The sequence below is a fragment of the Rhinopithecus bieti genome, unplaced genomic scaffold, assembly GCF_001698545.2.
Source record: "Rhinopithecus bieti isolate Rb0 unplaced genomic scaffold, ASM169854v2 scaffold_53775, whole genome shotgun sequence".
Classification (NCBI taxonomy): Eukaryota; Metazoa; Chordata; class Mammalia; order Primates; family Cercopithecidae; genus Rhinopithecus; species Rhinopithecus bieti.
In genome coordinates this window covers 7498-21038 of record NW_016820991.1, presented here as the reverse complement: position 1 = coordinate 21038, position 13541 = coordinate 7498, and the positions used below count along the sequence as shown (strand labels likewise).

At 38.5% G+C, this 13541-nt stretch overlaps 1 pseudogene; it reads left to right on the top strand.

The window, feature by feature from the left end:
* The first annotated feature begins 12665 nt into the window (after nucleotides 1-12665).
* Nucleotides 12666-12928, top strand: LOC108520639 (28S ribosomal protein S21, mitochondrial pseudogene; annotated as a pseudogene).
* The last annotated feature ends 613 nt before the right edge of the window (nucleotides 12929-13541 follow it).

The following is a 13541-nucleotide window of genomic DNA, read 5'->3' as shown; positions in this document are numbered from 1 at the left end:
AGGGGGGGAGGGATTGCATTAGGAGATATACCTAATGTAAATGATGAGCTAATGGGTGCAGCACACCAACATGGCACATGTATACATATGGAACAAGCCTGCACGTTGTGCACATGTACCCTAGAACTTAAAGTATAATAAAAATAAATAAATAAATAAATAAATAAATATTCTAATCAATCCATATTTAATAATTAATTATAATATTAAAAATTAAACATCATAAATAATGGTCTCAGTTCTGGCAGAAGCCCCAAGGCCTGGAAAAATAAATGCTAGATCATTTGTTCAAGACACGTTCAAATTTTATAAAACTGGTCACTGCCATCATTAGCCTATCTTGCCCATCTGGGCTTTATTCGACAATGCCAAGAATTCATTCATTAATAAGAAATATGTATAACAAGGAATTTTCTTAAATAAAGTTTTTAGTGTACTGTGTACTTTCTTCTGCCTTCCCCTAAACAAACCAAGAGAGGGACTTGGAAACTCCATGAGAAATTTCTGCTCAGGTCCACTGAAGTTTAGAGACCCCTGGTCTGGTAGCTGGCTCATATCTGTAAGCATCTGAAGATGACCAGCTGGCTGGAGCTGTGTCAGGAATCTCCTGTGCACTCGAATTTATTTATTTATTTTATTTTTATTTTTTAATTTGAGACAGTGTCTGTCTCTGTCACCCAGGCTGGAGTGCAGTGGTGCGATCACAGCTCACTTCAGGCTTGATCTCCCAGGCTCAAGTGATTTTCCTACCTCAGCCTCCTGAGTAGCTGGGACCACAGGTGAACGCCACCACAACTTGCTAATTTTTCTGTATATTTTTGTAGAGATGAGGTTTTGCCATGCTGCCCAGGCTGGTCAAATTTCACGCAAGAAAGAAACATGTTTTCTAGGATTTTATATGGACCAGACTGGATCATCTTGAAGGTGACGCTTCACAGAGCATGGCTGGGAGAGTGAGGTGACCCCCCAAGAGGAATTGTGTGAGGAAGGTCCAGGAGCAGTAGGGGCATTATAAGTAGTTGGCCATAGGCATCATAGCATCAGGGAACAGCAGGTGGATAAGTCTCTGAAAAACTACAGAAGGGTTGCTAGAGAGGCAGCAGGTGACAGGGCACTCACTCAAGGGACACCAGCCCCACTGTAGCTGTCTTCTTAAAAAAGACTTTATCCTTCATTGTTGACCCTCTTGTTCTGCCCCTGCTCCTTCTTTAGGGACGACCCAAAATAGCAGCTAATGGGTTGGGAAGGAAGTGAAGCAAAGAGAGAGAGAAAACTAACAGGATCTCCTCTTTCTCTGCTGCAAGCTTCCAAGCAGAAGTCAGCCCTGTGCTGAGAGAGAAGCAAGAAAGAGGCTGTCATATGAGGAAGTCACCCTATAAAAAGAACCAGATTTGCTTTTTGCTTGCTTGATTTCTCTTTCTCTTCCTCCCTCCCTCCTTCTCTCTCTCTTTTTGTCTCTCTCATTCCTCTCTTTCTTGCTTTCATTCCTATCTGAAGAGAAGACTACTTAATTAATAACTGAAAGTGATTGGATCTTACAAGGTTTGCTTGAGATTTCCTCTGGTAGTGGAAAATTTAAAAACACTCAACAAAGTAAGTTCACAGGTAAGTTACTGACTGATAATAAAATTACTTTGTGTTTGCACCCTACCAAATAATGTAATGGACTGAACTTTGCCTGTTTAGTCAGTAATGCTCTGTGAGGAGGAAGCTTCTTTTGGGAATGAGAAAAAGAGATGAGTGTTCCATCAAGCTGGGCTGTGTGGGAACAGCCACCATCCAGGTTACAGAGGAGCAAAGGACATGGTGGTGATAATGTGACTCCCATTCAAGATAAAAACTCTAGGCTAATAAACATTTGTTTTGTAAACATCTATGGTCTGATATGGGATATAGTACAAAGAGAGTCTTAATGTCAGACATATGTGAAAGAGAGAGTAAAATCTTACATACTGCAGTGCAGATGTGCAAAAATATTAAACTTTCATTTTATCTATAGCCAACCACATCTTATTTTTGAGTTCTCACCCTTACTCATAAGAAAATGTATGCCAATTACATTCATACATTTAAAAACTTATGCTAATTAAATATATCTCAGACTTGGCTAATTTTAAGTGGCTTCTTTCCTAATTCAACCTCTTTTGGATACGTAGTCAGTGAATTCCAAATTTAAACTCCCCAAATAGTTGTTTTGTTCCTTTCACAAGAAGACTCCTTTGTTTTCCTTCTGAAGATGGCAGGTGGAAGTAGAGGAGGGAGGCACAGGCTGGGAATAGGGGAGGAGGCATAGAAGGCACTTATTCTCCTGAAAGTAATGGAGCCAGGCCTATGAGCAGTGAGTTTCCTCGCTGGTCTCTTTGGTGCTTGAGACACCCTGGACTGCGGTCTGCTGAGGTGTGGCTAATTCTGTCCAGCCTTTCTGAGGTATTTTGCTGGCACCTACTGCCCATTTCTGTGACATTCACCATATCTTTTAAATTATTACTATCTCTTTTTCATAATCTGCAGCCTTTTCATCCAAGCCCCAGGCCTCTGCCAGGGTCTTGTCATCATTTCTGGGCACCTGCGGTAGCCCTGGAAGTCCTGCATTTTTGATGTGCCCTTCCTCAGGCCCATTTATCTAGAAGCCTCTCTTAAACCTGCCACTTTACAGATGCTACAATGGATGTGGCAAGGTTATGGAGCCCAGCCAGACCACTCCCTCCCTAGGTAGGACTGTGAGAGTCAGAATCTGCCTCAGACTGGCACACAGTTGGAAATCTAAGGAAGATACACATCCTCCAGACTTGAAGCCCAATCCATGCCTGAGGTTGGGGTGGATGTAAGAGAAGGTGAGGAGAGGAAAGGTGAGCATCTTCCTCACCACACCTCCTCCCTACTCTGCTCTCACAGGATGTCTTAGAGATAAGTAAGGGTTCTCAAGTAGGAAGGCATAGACACTGAAACTTCTGAGAAAAAATTAGCTATTTTGTGTTTACAAGATAATGGGACCATTTGCTTTTATGTCATGAAAGTGGGGAAAGTAGAGCAGGGACCAAAAGGAAATGTGTGGAGATTGAAGAGCTTCTCAGAGCACGCAACACATGCAAACAGTTTTGAAAATCACTGCTTTTTGGTCCACGCCTATCTTTCAGCTCAGGCCAGAGTATGGTCCTGACTTGTCCTGCTCCTTTGCACTCTAGAAACTGATGGTCAGCTTGCCCAGCAAAAGGAATGGGGTTGCCTCTCTAGGTCCTTGGATAAGACCGTACTGTTGTGACTAGATTACAATACTCCAACAATGATCTTGCAGGACCACCTGGTCTGGCCTGGGCCTTCCTGAGGCTGCAGAGTAACAAGAGTATGCATTAAGGGTGCTAATATGAGCTCATCTACTAGAAGGTCTAGGCTCCTTTCCAAATCCAGAATTGCTCCCTGTATCATTTCCTCTTTGTGTTTCACAGCTCCAAATTTCCTTGAGTTCTCTCTCCTGCCCCAAACTAGCTTTGCATCGGATACAATTTCCACAAATCACATCTTTCTAGGTTCTCTCAAAAATAAGCACATAGACAATATTTCCTTTCACAGTTTTTCTACTATTATCTTTGGTGTCATCTAATTGCATAGTCACAAGGGAACTTCATGAGCACAGACTTATGATAAAGAGAAGATGGAGTAGGACTGCCATTTTCTAATTCAGCAAGAAGTCAAGAAGTATAGGATAGGTACGAAGGTTAGTGAGATCTGTAAATATGTGACTATGTGACCTTTATAACTTCTCTATGACTTGCTTAGCTTTATTCTGCTTTTTTGCTGGCAAACTGTAGCTAAACATGAAATAAAATGGAAGTTTTCAGGGTCAATGAGAACATTTTATCTGGCTACATAAACAAGATGATTGCCTTTAGCATATTCAGTGCATAAACTATGTTATGTACCAGACACTGTAGTTGTTACTATGAAGGAATAAAGATGAATACAATAACAGTATCTGCTCTCAAGGAGGTTGCAGCTAGTGGGTGAGACTGATTCATAAGTAGCAGATTGTAATAAAAGAAAAGTTGAAATACAGATAAAATGTGTTCAAGAAAAGTAAAGTGAAATTAAATCCAATTATGAGGTTGTCCTTGAAAGATAAGTAGAGAAGCAATAGAGGAACATGATGGCAGGGTATTTCACATTAAAGGGAGAGACTTATCAGTATCATACAAGGGCAGAAGCCTAAATATGCTTATAAAATGAGGAAGTGAGCCCCATGATTCAAGTGTGGGGTGTGTAAAAGGATGTGGTGGGAAAGGAGTCTGGAGAGACAAAGAAACTTGGTTATAAGTACCATTGAGTCCTTGGGTAAGAAGTGTGGTCACTGATGTGTCATCATTTGGGAATGATAGACTGGCTTAAACAGGAAAATGGTATAAATAGAACCAGAAAATAACTCTGGCTGACTGTGAGTGGTGGGCCAAGAGGAATAATATCCTTAGCAAATATTAATAATAGTATGGAGAGAACCAGTGAGGGCTTGAGTGGGGAGCAACAAAGGAAAACAGAGAATCACTGAAGTGATTATAGTAGAACCAGAAGGCGCTATGTACAGCAGTATCATTCCTTCCACCAAAGGAAAATCAGAGATTCCACTGTTGGGGCTACATTTATAGGCTCAAAGAACCAACAAATGTCAAATCTAGAAGGGGTTCATGAGATTATGTTGTTTCGGCAGGTGGAAAAACTGAGACGCCAAGAGATGTCTACTGACCCCAAGCTAGTACTGTGTCCACTGTTCCAGCAGTTCCTTTAGTGTAAGAGTGTAGCTTCCCACCCCTGAGGTCAAGGGCCTGTGAGGGCCAACATTTCATGCTCTTTTTAGGTTCTATGTACCTTAATGTACTCAGTGTAAATGAGTTTTAGTTCACATTCTTTTCTGAGGCTTTGAGGTCAGAAAAGAGCTTCTTGAAAAAGAGATTAGAGAAGAAAGGATGTCTGAGTAAGAGAAGAGGTGCAGATGAGGAGATAGGTATATTAGTTTCTGAGGACTGCTATAACAAATTACCACAAATTATCACAAACTTGTGGTGTTTTGAGCTGGGTTGGGTAGTGGGTGCCTATAATCCCAGCTACTCAGGAGTCTGAGTTTGGAGGATTGCTTGAGCCCAGGAATTCAAGGCTGTGGTGTACTGTAATCCTACCACTGCACTACAGCCTAACTGACAGAGCAAGATGCCATCCCTTAAAAAGACACACAAACACACACATACACAAAACAAAATCCACAAATTTATTGTCCCACAGTTCTGGAAGCTAGAAATCCAAACTCAAGGTGTTTGATAAGAATAGAATTAATCTGTACATTGTTTTGGCAATGTTTTTCACAGATGTAGAAAAAAACTATTCTAAAATTCATGTGGAATCAAAAAAGTACCAAAATAGCCAAAGCAATCCTAAGCAAAAAGAACCAGCCAGAAGCATCATGCTACCCAACTTCAAACTATACTACAAGACTACAGTAACCTAAACAGCTAGTAATGATACAAAAACAGACACAAAGACCGATGGAGCATATTAGAGAACCCAGAAATAAAGCCACACACCTATAGCCATCTGATCTTTGACAAAGTAAACAATAACAAGCAATGGCGAAAGGACTGTCTATTCAATAAATATTGCTGGGATAACTGGCTAGCCATATGCAAAAGATCGAAGATAGACACCTTCTTTTCATCATCCACAAAGCTTAACTCAAGATGGATTAAAGATTTAAATTTAGGACTCCAAACTATAAAAATCTTAGAAGAAAACTAGGAAATACCCTCCTCAACATATGGCTTGGCAAAGAATTTTGGCTAAGTCCCTAAAAGCAATCGCAACAAAACAAAATTGATAAATGTGACTTAATTAAACTAAAGAGCTTCTGCACAGCAAAAATCAACTCAAGATGGGTTAAAGACTTAAATGTAAAGCCTAAAACTATAAAATCCCTAGAAGATAACATAGGAAATACCATTCTAGACATAGGCCCTGGCAAAGATTTCATGACAAGGATGCCAAAAGCAATTGCAACAAAAACAAAAATTGGCAAATGGAATCTGATTAAACTAAAGCACTTCTACATAGCAAAAGAAACTATCAACAAAGTAATCAGACAACCTACAGAATGGGAGAAAATATTTGCAACTATGCCTCTGACAATGTCAAATATCCACCATCTATAAGGACCTTAAACAAATCAACAAGCAAAAGACAACCCCATTAAAAATGAGCAAAAGATATGAACAAACACTTTTTAAAGGAAGACATACATGCAGCCAACAAACATATAAAAAATTCAGTATTACTAATCATTAGAGAAATGCAAATCAAAACCACAGTGAGATACCATTTCATGTCAGTCAGAATGGATATTATTAAAAAATCAAAAAACAACAGATGCTGGTAAGGTTGTAGAGAAAAGGCAATGCTTATCCATTGCTGGTGGGAATATAAACTATAATAGTTCAGCCAGTTTACATTTCCAAGCTGTGGTTTGGAGATTTCTCAGAAAACATAAAACAGAGCTGTCATTCAACTCAGCAGTCCCATTACTGGGTATATACTCAAAGGAATAGAAATTGTTCTACCGTAAAGACACATAAAGGCAAATGTTCATCACAGCACTATTCACAATAGCAAAGACATAGAATTAACCTAAATGCCCATAAATGGTAGACTGGAGAAAGAAAATGTGGCACATATATACCACGGAATACTGTGCAGTCATAAAAAAAGATTGAGATCATGTCCTTTGCAGCAACATGGATAGAACTGGAGGCTATTATGCTAAGCGAATGAACACAGGAACAGAAAACCACCCCAATGCCACATGTTCTCACTTATAAGTGAGAGCTAAGCATTGAGTACACATGACACAAAGAAGGGAACAATAGACACTGGGGTCTATTCAAGGATAGAAAGTGGAAGGAGGGGGAGGATTGAAAAAATATTTTTTGAGTACTATGCTTATTACCCGGGCAATGAAATAATCTGTACACCAAACCCCTGGTGACACACAACTTGCCTATATAAGAAACCTGCACATGTACCCCTTGAACCTAAAATATAATTCGGAAGTAAAAAACAAAAATGAGATCAAGGTGTTGGTAAGGCCATGCTCTCTCTGAAGCCTCTAAAGGAGGATCCTTTCTTGCCTCTTCTAGCATCTTGCAGCCACAAAAGTTTATTGGTTTGTACATGCATGATTTTAATCTCTGCCTCCACCTTCATATAGCATTACCTCTGTCATTTGTGTCAAGTTTTCTGTTTTCATAAGGGTATCAGTCATATTGAATTAGAGTCTACTCTAATAAACTGACTTTAACTTGATTTGCTTTGCAAAGACTCTATTTCCAAATTAAGTCACATTCACAGGTACTCTAGGTGAGAACTTCAAATATCTTTTTGAAGAGTCATAACAGCAGGGCACTGGAGACAAACCTGGCTGCACACTGTTTTTCCAGGTTGAATCTAGTAGTGGGAACTCTGCAAGAAAATGTGTAAGTCTGATTTACTCTCAGAAGATTCTCTATCTTTGCCATACCTGCAGATGTCTGATCTGAATGTCAGAGGGCAAGCAAACAGTGAACACTGTCTTCTCAATTAGGTAGATGAGAATAGCAGCAATGAGATTTACATTTTCTTGCAATTAAACAAAGCAACTGACTACTAGGGAAATCTTGGGGAAATTTCTGCCCAAAGAAACTAAGAAGTTTTATCCCATTAGGGCATGATGACTTGAATTTCAGATGCAAGGGAGATAGTGTGTATGTTTTTGCATCAGCTGGTAGCAATAGGGCAGTCCTTTTGCCCCATTTGTACAGTATCCCCATAATGAAGGCAATCTTATTACTCTAAAATAAGTGAAACTTACTGAAATGACTAATAGACCTTAACGAGATGACAACAGGTCAAGGTATAAAGGAAAGAGCCTTCCACATATTCAGAGTGTTGGAGCAGGAAGGAAACTTAGAAATCAACTAGCCCAGGAGTTTTCCCTGTATGAGAAGAATGACCAGGTTCAGACTTGAATGAAGGAAAGTGTTGTTGATGTTGGGGACAATGTGGGGGTAGAAGAGGAGAGAGAGAAAAGTAGGAGAGATTTTTGAGGCAAACAGCCTTCCTCTTGGTTCATTCATGACTATACTTCCCTGCTTTGAAGGGGGCCTGATGGCGGCTTCTAGTCTGTGAATCATTCAGTAAGGGCTCAATCTAATTCAATTCCTTTATCTTCAAATGGAAATTGAGGGCAAGAAAGATGCAGTGACTTGGCAGGGGTCACACAGTGAGGTAGTGTCAGAGTTGCCTCTGGAGCCCTGGATCCTGATTCTTTCTAGCTCATTGCGGTATCTTTCACCCATACCTCGTGACATAATACAAATCTGTAAGTGAGTCTTCCCAGCTTTTCATTAACTTCCCAATGTAATGAGAAGATTTTTATATAGAGGTGATGGGCACTGGATCAGGGAGCATTGGTGTAGATTTCTGGAATTATGACCACCAATATCCACTTTTGACTATCTTCCCTGTGTGTATGACAGTCTTCTTTTTGCACTGCTTTCTGTAAGGACATTATATCAAGTGCTAAAAACTATTATATTGACATACTGCTTTACTGTGTGACCTTGAACAAGTTAGATAATCTCTTTGGACCCCAGTTTTCTTTCTTAACATTGACAAATAATGTAACTGGTATATTAAGCAAGCAAAACTCATGCAACTTCTCTCTGCTAAGGTATGTTCACTTCTTTCCAAGAGTCACATCTCTCACATAGGTAACCTATATGTGTTCATGGAACACAAATTAAGCATTCTTTATTCCAACAAACTCTAGGAGAGCAAGGCCTAGAGAGCTGAATCATCTTAATAGCTTTGTTCAGCCTTTATTCATGATTTAAAACCAAACAAAACAAAAAAACTCTCAATAAACTAAAAATGAAAGAAATTTTTTAAGTTGATGGATAATGATGAAGAACCTGTAGTTACCACACTAAGATTAGGAAAAAATCAATAAATTCTATTCTCACTGCCTGTATTCTACATTGTGTTATCTGCCCTTGCCAGTGCAATGTGAAAAGATAAAATTATAAAAGTCATAAAATTGGAAAATAAAGAGGTGAAACTGCTACTATTTGAAGACAACTTAGTTATGTTCATAGAAAATATATGGTTTCTACCAAAAAACACCTACCAAAAAATAATAATTTATCAAAATTGGAGGATTTGAGGGAAAAACACAAAGTTAATTTCCTTTTAATAGGTTAGGAACAAAGAAATGGAAAATAACATTTCAAAACAACGCCATTTACAATAGCATCAACATATATTAAGTATCTAGGAAACGATTTAATGAAATACGTACAAAACTGCTGCACTGACAATGACAAAGCATCACTGAGAGAAATTTAAAACCTAAATAAATGGGGAGTTATACCTTATTTGTAGATAGGAGTATTCAAAAATGTTACGAACCTCTTCTCCCTAAATTAATCTATAGATTTAGTGCAATCCATACCGAAAATTCCAGTATGCTTTTTTGAACATATTGAATAGCTACTTCTAAAATTTATTTAAATGCAAAAGTTTAGAATATCCAAAACAATTTTAAGAAAATAAGTAGTGTATAAAATGTCTTCGACACTCTGATTTCAAGACTTAATACAGTAATGAAGACAATATGGTATTGGCATAATGACGTGCAAATAGATCAATGGAACACACAGAATTTGTAAATAAAACCACCTATCAAAAAATCAGTTTTTTCTTTTTAAAAATATTTATGTATTTATTTATTTATTTTTGAGATGGAGTTTCACTCTGTCACTCAAGCTGGAGTGCAATGGCACTGATCTCAGCTCACTGCAACCTCCACCTCCTGGGATCAAGCAATCCTCCTACCTCAGCCTCCCATGTAGCTAGGACCACAGGCACATGCCACCACGCCCGGTTAATTTTTTGTATTGTTGGTAGAGATGGTTTCACCATGTTGCCCAGGCTAGTCTCAAACTTTTGAGCTCAAGCAATCTGTCTGCTGCAGCCTCCCAAAGTGCTGAGATTACAGGCATGAGCCACTGTACCCCAGTTGATTTTTTTTAAAACCAAGGTGCCAAGTCAATGCACTGAGGAGAAGAAAGACTTATCAGCAAATAGTGCCAGGTCAACTGCCTATCTGTATGGAACACAAGAACCTTATTTTTTTTTTTCTGAATACAATAATAATAATAATAAAAATTGAGATAGATCACAGACTTAAGCACAAAACACAGTTCCATAAAGCTTCTAGAGGAAAACATAGGAAAATGTCTTGGTGGCCTAAGGGTAAACAGATTTCTTAGAAAGGAAACAAAAAGCTTTACTCATTTAAAGCAATTTGATAAATTGGTCTTCATCAAAATTAATTTTTTTCTTTTAAAGGACACAATTTTAAAAGAGCAGCCAGAATAGAAAAAAGATATTTGTCCCTTGACTATTACAAAAAATTCCTACAAAACAAAGATAAAAGATTATGAGCAATTCAATCAAAAGTGGAAAAACCTTTGAACAGACACTTCACAAAAGAAGATGTGCGAATGTTCAATAAGCACGTGAAAAGGTACTTAACCTCATTCATCATCAGGGAAATGTGCACTAAAGTTACAATGAAGTATACATCATATCCATCAGAATGTCTCTAATTGAAAAGATTGACAACACTAAATGTTGATGAAGATGTAGAGCAACTGGAACTTTCATACATTGCTAGTGATGATATGAAATGGGACAGTAACTTTGAAGGACTGTTCAGTATTTCTAAAATTAAACATACACCTACCCTGTGACCCAGCAATTCCCTTCCTAATGTTTATTCTAGATAAATAAAATATATGTCCTAAAAGACTTGTACAAAATGCATATAATGATCTTACTTATCATAGCCAAAAACTGGAAACAACCTAAACGTTCATCAACAGGAGGATAAATAAATTTCAATATATTCATATAGTGGTGAAATATTTAACAATTTTAAAAGGTAAACTACCGATACATACAATAACATGCATGAATTTCACAAACATTATATCAAATGAAACAAAGCAGAACAAAAAAGAATACACTGTATGATTCCATTTATATGATGTCTAACATCAAGCAAAACTAATTGATAGTAGTAAACATCAGAAAAAAGTTGGTCCAGGGTGAGAAATGTGTACTGAAGAGAAAGAAGGATAAGAGAATTTCTTGGTGTGATGTATGTTCTATATTGGAGGGTAGATAGACACATGGGTGGATACAGATGATCCAAATATAGATATAGGCATAGATAGATGTGGATGTATATATGAAATAGTGGATTAATTCCACAAATAATTATTGATCAGCTACTATGTACAAGGTACTGCTGTGGACACTGGGGATCCATTAGTGATTAACACAGACAAAGCTCTTCTTTCTCAATGGGGTTCATATTCTAGTCAGCATGTAATCAAATTAATTAGCTGCATTATTATTTGAAATAGGCAAAAATTAGAAACAATCTTTATGTCCATCAACAGAGGAAAGTTTAAATAAATTATGTTACATCCTTGTGATGGGATATTATTTAGCTATAAAAGTGAATAAATTTTTTATGTACTGGTGAGAATAATCTTTAAGACTTCTTGTTTACTGAAGATAGTAAGATACAGTAAAACATGCATAGTGTGCTGCCATTTGTACAAAAATGAGAAGCAAACATATATATACTTAGCTATCTGTTTATGCATAAAATTTCTCTGAAATATTACCTAAGCAATTGATAAAATAGGTTGCTTCCAAAAGTTTATCTTAACTAAATAAGGATAGGAGGGCATGATCTTTCATACATTTTAAATTTGGAGCCATGTAAATATATAACGTATTTAGCAAATAAATAAAACAACAATTGTTTAAAATATTTTACAATTGGAGGAAGCAAACACACATATTTCTTTTTTTATTATACTTTAAGTTCTAGGGTACATGTGCACAATGTGCAGGTTTGTTACATATGTATACATGTGTCATGTTGGTTTGCTGCACCTGTTAACTCATCATTTACATTAGGTATATCTCCTAATGCTATCCCTCCCCCTTCACCCCACATGACAGGCCCCAGTATGTGACGTTCCCCACCCTGTGTCCAAGTGTTCTCATTGTTTAATTCCCACCTATGAGTGAGAACATGCGGTGTTTGGTTTTCTGTCCTTGCTACAGTTTGCTCAGAATGATGGTTTCTAGCTTCATCCATGTCCCTACAAAGGACATGAACTCATTCTTTTTTATGGCTGCATAGTATTCCATGACGTGTATGTGCCACATTTTCTTAATCCAGCCTATCATTGATGGACATTTGGGTTGGTTAAAAGTCTTCACTATTGTGAATAGTGCCGCAATAAACATACGTGTGCATGTGCCTTTATAGCAGCATGATTTATAATCCTTTGGGTATATACCTAGTAATGGGATGGCTGGGTCAACTGGTATTTCTAGTTCGAGATCCTTGAGGAATCGCCACACTGTCTTCCACAATAGTTTAACTAGTTTACAGTCCCACCAACAGGCAAACATACACATTTCTAAGCAACTTAAAATCCTCCATAGCCAGGGTCGACTAGGTACTGAGCGTGCCAGGCTCTGCAGAGTGGAGATTTAAATCCAAGGTCATGGCAAAACATCTGAAGTTCATCGCCAGTGCTGTGATGGTACAGGAAGGAAATGTGGAAGGTGCATACAGGACCCTAAACAGAATCCTCACTATGGATGGGCTCCTTGAGGACACTAAACGTCCACGGTATAATGAGAAGCCATGCCGCCAGCGACAGAGGGAAAGCTATGAAAGGTGCCGGCAGATCTACAACATAGAAATGGCTCCAAGATCAACTTCTTGATGCGAAAGAATCGGGCAGATCTATGGCAGGGTTGCTGAGGTCTGTGGATGGGACACCCAGTATGAAACCCTCATCCAATTTTGTCTCTATCTCTTTTCTTTCTACAATCTCATTTCCTATTACCGTTCTCTGCAATAAACTCAATCACATGTTTGCAAGAAGGCCTCCACATATAGAAACAATCCCATTAGTCAGCAGTGGACCTTGTCTTTTACTAAGTGAAAGAAGAAACTGAGTCTGAAAGTAGTCTGGGAGTAGAATGGTGTTTGCTGGGGCTGGAGGAGGGGACAATGAGGAGTTATTGTTTAATAGGCACAGAGTTTCAGTTTGGGAAGATGAAAAAGTTTAGGAGATGATAGCCGGGCATGGTGGCTCACGCCTGTAATCTCAGCACTTTGGGAGACTAAGGCGGGCAGACTACTTGAGACCAGGAGTTCGAGAAACCAGCCTGGCCCATATGGTGAAGCTTCATCTCTACTAAAAATACAAAAAAAACAAAAACAAACAAAAAAAAAATTAGCCAGGCATGGTGGCAAGTCCCTGTAGTCCCAGCTACTTAGGAGGCTGAGGCAGAAGAATCACCTGGACCTGGGAGGCAGAGGTTGCAGTGAGCCAAGGTCATGCCACTGCACTCTAGCTCAGGTGACAGAG